Genomic DNA, 6728 nt, shown 5'->3' with positions numbered 1-6728 from the left:
GTTTTTTTTCTCACCACTGTCACCTGTGTGCTTGCTCTTGGTGTTGGTAAGGTTTGACCTTACTTGTGTGAAGCACCTTGAGGCAACTTTCTTGTGATTTGGTGCTATATAAATGAAATAAATTGAATTAAATGGAAATAAATTGAGGTGGGAATGGACCAGTTGTCTGCCTGGGTAGTTACCATCCAGGACCCAAGGTGGCTCATACACCTCCAGCGCAAGCTTCCAGACCTGACCTGGACACCTAGCCCAGCTCCCGGAAACCATGCCAGCATGAAAAGCCCTACAAGAGGCCCTAGGGCCACAAAACAATCCAGCCACAAACCCAAGACCATCTGGCCTAGCCATGAGACAGACAGAGAGTTCAGAGAGCCGTAAGGAGACAGTAACGGGACAGCTCGTAATGCTGCTTTTGGACCCACCATGTCTGTATAACATGTGAAGGTGTACTTCACATACGAGGGCTGTCCATAAAGTATAGGTCCTTTTTATTTTTTTCAAAAACTATATGGATTTCATTCATATGTTTTTACGTCAGACATGCATGAACCCTCGTGCGCATGCGTGAGTTTTTCCACGCCTGTCGATGACGTCATTCGCCTGTGAGCACTCCTTGTGGGAGGAGTCGTCCAGCCCCTCGTCGGAATTCCTTTGTCTGAGAAGTTGCTGAGAGACTGGCGCTTTGTTTGATCAAAATTTTTTCTAAACCTGTGAGACACATCGAAGTGGACATGGTTCGAAAAATTAAGCTGGTTTTCAGTGAAAATTTTAACGGCTGATGAGAGATTTTGAGGTGACACTGTCGCTTTAAGGACTTCCCACGGTGCGAGACATCGCGCTGCGCTCTCAGGCGGCGTCATCAGCCTGTTTCAAGCTGAAAACCTCCACATTTCAGGCTCTATTGATCCAGGACGTCGTGAGAGAACAGAGAAGATTCAGAAGAAGTCGGTTTCAGCATTTTATCCGGATATTCCACTGTTAAAGGAGATTTTTTTAATGAAAGACGTGCGGACGGGTCCACGCGTCGGGACGCAGCCGGCGCAGAGCGGCGGCACAGGAAAAACACCTCCGTGTTGATAACCATTTGTAAAATCCAGGCAGCTTTTGATGGCTTTCAGTGGAGTGAGTATATGAGAAATTGTTTAACAGCTGGACATGTTCCAACTTGTCCTTAAGGCTTCCAACAGAGGTGTTTTTCCTGTGGCGGAGCGTCGCGGCGGCTGCGTCCCGACGCGCGGACCCGTCCGCACGTCTTTCATTAAAAAAATCTCCTTTAACAGTGGAATATCCGGATAAAATGCTGAAACCGACTTCTTCTGAAACTTCTCTGTTCTCTCACGACGTCCTGGATCAATAGAGCCTGAAATGTGGAGGTTTTCAGCTTGAAACAGGCTGATGACGCCGCCTGAGAGCGCTGCACGACGTCTCGCACTGTGGGAAGTCCTTAAAGCGACAGTGTCACCTCAAAATCTCTCATCAGCCGTTAAAATTTTCACTGAAAACCAGCTTAATTTTTTGAACCATGTCCACTTCGATGTGTCTCACAGGTTTAGAAAAAATTTTGATCAAACAAAGCGCCAGTCTCTCAGCAACTTCTCAGACAAAGGAATTCCGACGAGGGGCTGGACGACTCCTCCCACAAGGAGTGCTCACAGGCGAATGACGTCACCGACAGGCGTGGAAAAACTCACGCATGCGCACGAGGGTTCAAGCATGTCTGACGTAAAAACATATGAATGAAATCCATATAGTTTTTGAAAAAAATAAAAAGGACCGTTACTTTATGGACAGACCTCATATATGTCTGGACTGTAATCCCCATAAATCTAGCAAAATAAACTTTTTAGCAAAATGAATTAATTTATTCTTAAGTGTTCACGTACAGATAACATCTAAATATTTACAGTTCTGTGGACTTTGCTGCTTCTCAGGGGATTTTGTTGGATGTTTGTGCTTTACAAACTTCTCGAGCATAAAAAACGGTCCTTTTGAGATTCAGTGATGTTCCTCTGTGAGTGAGTCTCATCTCCAGCCTCTGGCACAGTCAGGTCCAATTTCTATCACAGCACTGTTTGGAAGGCTGAAGAAAAGGGTTTGCTGTGTCACTGCGCGGCACCATTGTTTGCCTTCCCATTCCTTCATCCATTCTTCCATCCATGTAGATCAACTGTCAATTTTATTCTTCCATCATCACATTGTTGTGTTGTAAATCCCTTATATTACAGATGTGTATTCTTGCTCTCCCTGTTGTTAGCGCTCCCATAATCCCATCTGATAGTTCAGCACATGGTTTTCCTGCTCATCGTTCTCATCTTTAGTTCACAGCTGCCTGTGCCCTGCATCTTAAGTTGTCACATCTCATTGGATGGTGCCAGACTAAATCCTTTTGGGATTGTTCCAGGGGAGTCCATGGTGTTGACGCTTTGATTAAAATAGATTTCTCTCACTGCCTCAGTTGTTGTGCTGCTCAGGTAATCCGCAGATTGAGCCAATGGCCCGACAAAGATTGCATCGCTCACACAATGCAGCGCAATGCACACATTCAGCTGTGAGTAAGGACACAGTCGGATCCGAAGGAGGGGCGGGGGCGCAGGGGGTGCAAAACCTCTGAGATTTCAGCTCCTGCCTGTCCTGCATTCAAGACAAAGCAGAGGGGGAGTCTGAGATGTTTCATTTGAATCACTGAAGCACAATTGGTATTGAAACTGAGATGCTTGGCTGACATGTTTTTTTGGGGCTTCAGAAAGTTGTTCATCTGGAGCCTAGAAACCAAAATGTCTTGTCAGGAGGAAGAACACATGAACACTTTTAGGGACATGCACTCCAAAAGACGATAAACTTGTACAATGTTGTGTAATGTGAACAAACTCTGTCTTTTCTGAAGTGGAGTTTCTGGACAGCATTATTATAATGGGTCGTTATACCTTTTTAAAATGTATTTTAGCAGCAACACCTCTCATAATTTTTACAGTACAATTTGCCTTGGCATATGAGCTCTACAGGAGCAATTGAGGTTTTTAAATCATCTTTAAAGACACATCTTTTTCCCTGGCTTTTTATCAAGTCTAAGTGGCTCATTTTTGGCAGTTTTAACTTGATTACTTTTAGATTTTATGTTCTATTTATAGTATTGTGTTAGTGTTATTGGGTATCTTTTATTGATTTGGTGATTGGAATATGTATAGCACTTTGGTCAACCTTGGTTGTTTTAAATGTGCTTTACAAATAAAGTTTGAGTTGAATGAGTTAAGTTGAGTACTGGTGTAATAATTTAGATTTTTTTTTTAACTTTCCATTTTTATTCTACAAGCATTGATGCTTTTTAATTCTATCATCATTTTTACATCATTTTGGAAAAAAAAAATCATGTTCATTTTTTTCATTTTATTTTATTTTTATTTTTTTTACCTTTATTCATGGTTAGTTTTCCATTTCTATATTTTAAAAGTATTAATGTTTTTACACTATGCAGCATGGAATGTTTCTGGCATTGAGCCATAAAAGGGGAGCATATGTCGAGATGCAAATATGTCAGGATGTTCCTGACCCAACTATGTTCCTAACCCAGTGACAGCCTGATGTGAAAACAGAATGAATGAGGCCAGGTAGAGATGCCAAGTGATGGACCGTCAGTGCTTCCTTCAGCGTATCAGGGGTTTGATGTAGACACGTGTCTCTAGTCACGTCAAACATATTATAAAACTCCGGGCATGTAATCAGTCTGCATCTGCTTTTGTTTCTCTGGGGTGTTCCTGACTCTCAGTAGATTAAACTGCCGGCACACTTCACTGCTCTACCTTTCTCTCTCCTGAGTATCCTTTAATTAAACCACAACAAAGCACATGGTCTATAATGGTGATAAATCAATGACAGAAGATCAAGCTGGTCACAAATCTGACTGAGCATGCACCAGGCTGATACTATGTGTTGTGTGCAAAAACAGCTGCAGACTAACACTTGACTGTCCCAGTAGTGACATTCAAGTCTCTGCTACTGAGGTTGAAAGTTGCTCGAGAAGAGCTTATGGAGTCTGGAGATCCCTGAACAAAGGTGTCTGGTAATGCTGATACCTTAGCAGGTGAATGAAAGTCCAAGTCATTACGGTCCTGGTGCTTCCTGTTGTTCTGTACAGTTGTTGAGACTTAGACACGAACTGATGACACGAGACGAGGTCTCTTTGGAGGATCCTTGGGTACTGCTGGAATGACAGAAACCCATCATAAACAGAAGGCATGTGTGGCATGTTAGTGTCAATGACTGGCATGCAAAACTCAACAGCACTCCCTGCCAATATACGTACGACTGCTGGCATGTGCATAGTGTGTCACCACTGCTTGTGTGTTTAACGTAGCGTATCAAACCTGGGTGTTGTCTGTTGCTTCTGGCCAGTGATTTATCACCTTTTTCCTGTTCCTGTTTTATCATTTCCAGCCTCTCACACAATGCATGTGTGTGCATGGCGTGTAAGGGGCAACTCTGCGACAAGTGAAGCTGAGTGGCGAGTGTTTTGAACATGACCAAAACACTCACCACAACTTGGCAAGTGCCATGTGGCGTTGTGTGACGTGTCTGTGGTGAGTAGTGCTGTGTCTATGGCAGATGGTGGTGAGTGCTACATGCACCTCAAAATGTCACAAACTGTGTGAAAATGGCTTAGCATGAAAAAAAACTAGAGCACCGCACTCATAGAGAGTAATCTTCCGCCAACCCTACTTTCCAATTCCACAAATTTTTACCTTGGAAAACAATTTCAAGTTCAAAGTCCTGTTAGAAGTGACTTTTCATAAGCTAAAATATAATACAAAATATAGATCAAAAGGGCTTCTCAATGTCAAAATCAAATATCCGCTAAATCCACAATACGGATCAGATGCAGATCAAACTTGTCTGTTCATTGAGAGGGATAATTTGCAACTCATTGTCACAAATGAGAATGATTGAGGCACTTTTGATTGCGATATAATGCAAAATGTACACCAAATGGGCTTTTCGATATTAAATTAAATGTCCACAAAATCCACAGTCTGGATCAGATCCGGATCAAACTTTGTCAGGCGATAGTGAGTGTCAGTCTTCACCTCACTTTCAAATATGATTAACATATAATGTAAAATATACATTAAATGGGGTTTTCAAAGTTAAATTTAAATGGCCACAAAATCTGTAATCCAGATCAGATCCGGATCAAACTTTGTCAGGAGATAATGAGTGTCAGTCTGCACCTCACTTTCAAATATGAGAGTGATTGGTGCACATTTACATGAAATGGGCTTTTCAAAGTTAAATTTGAATGGCCACAAAATCTGTAATCCAGATCAGCTCTGGATCAAACTTTGTCAGTCGATAAAGGATACCATCCTACATAACACATAATATGAAACAAATTCAATCCTGTTTGACAGAGTTATGAATTTTTGAAAATTCATTCAATGTTAAAGGTTAGGGATTTTTCCAAGATTTTGCTGACTTTTACCTTTGACCCATGACCTACAACATCCAAGGTTGGGTAGGATTACTTTGAAAGAATACATGTGGATTACATGTATGTATGTACATACATTTGGATTACTTGTAATCTGATTACTTTTGGATTACATTTCAAAGTAATCCTACCCAACCCTGACAACATCTATATACATAAAAGGCTATGTCTGTCTGTCTGTCTGTCTGGGATAAACTCCCAAACTATAATATGTAGCCCTAAAAACTATATACGAGGTCTGTTAGAAAAGTATCCAGCCTTTTTATTTTTTGCAAAACCCTGATGGATTTGAATCACGTGTGCTTGCGTGAGCCAACCTTGAACCTTCGTGCGCATGCGTGAATTTTTTCACGCCTGTTGATTGCGTCATTTGCTTGTAAGCAGCCTTTGTGTGAGGATGAGTGTAGTCTCTCGTTGGATTTTCTTTGCAAAGAAAATGGCGGAACGACTGGAGCAGCGCGACTGCATCAATTTTTGCCAGAAACTGGGCGACAGCCAGGTGGAAACCATTTGGATTATTCAGACGGCTTTCGGTGATGATCCTATGGGCATCAATCAATCAATCAATTTTTTTATATAGCGCCAAATCACAACAAACAGTTGCCCCAAGGCGCTTTATATTGTAAGGCAAGGCCATACAATAATTATGTAAAACCCCAACGGTCAAAACGACCCCCTGTGAGCAAGCACTTGGCTACAGTGGGAAGGAAAAACTCCCTTTTAACAGGAAGAAACCTCCAGCAGAACCAGGCTCAGGGAGGGGCAGTCTTCTGCTGGGACTGGTTGGGGCTGAGGGAGAGAACCAGGAAAAAGACATGCTGTGGAGGGGAGCAGAGATCGATCACTAATGATTAAATGCAGAGTGGTGCATACAGAGCAAAAAGAGAAAGAAACAATGCATCATGGGAACCCCCCAGCAGTCTAAGTCTATAGCAGCATAACTAAGGGATGGTTCAGGGTCACCTGATCCAGCCCTAACTATAAGCTTTAGCAAAAAGGAAAGTTTTAAGCCTAATCTTAAAAGTAGAGAGGGTGTCTGTCTCCCTGATCTGAATTGGGAGCTGGTTCCACAGGAGAGGAGCCTGAAAGCTGAAGGCTCTGCCTCCCATTCTACTCTTACAAACCCTAGGAACTACAAGTAAGCCTGCAGTCTGAGAGCGAAGCGCTCTATTGGGGTGATATGGTACTACGAGGTCCCTAAGATAAGATGGGACCTGATTATTCAAAACCTTATAAGTAAGAAGAA

This window comes from Thalassophryne amazonica, chromosome 1 (assembly GCF_902500255.1).
Source record: "Thalassophryne amazonica chromosome 1, fThaAma1.1, whole genome shotgun sequence".
Taxonomy (NCBI): Eukaryota; Metazoa; Chordata; class Actinopteri; order Batrachoidiformes; family Batrachoididae; genus Thalassophryne; species Thalassophryne amazonica.
Note: the sequence above shows the minus strand (reverse complement) of the source record.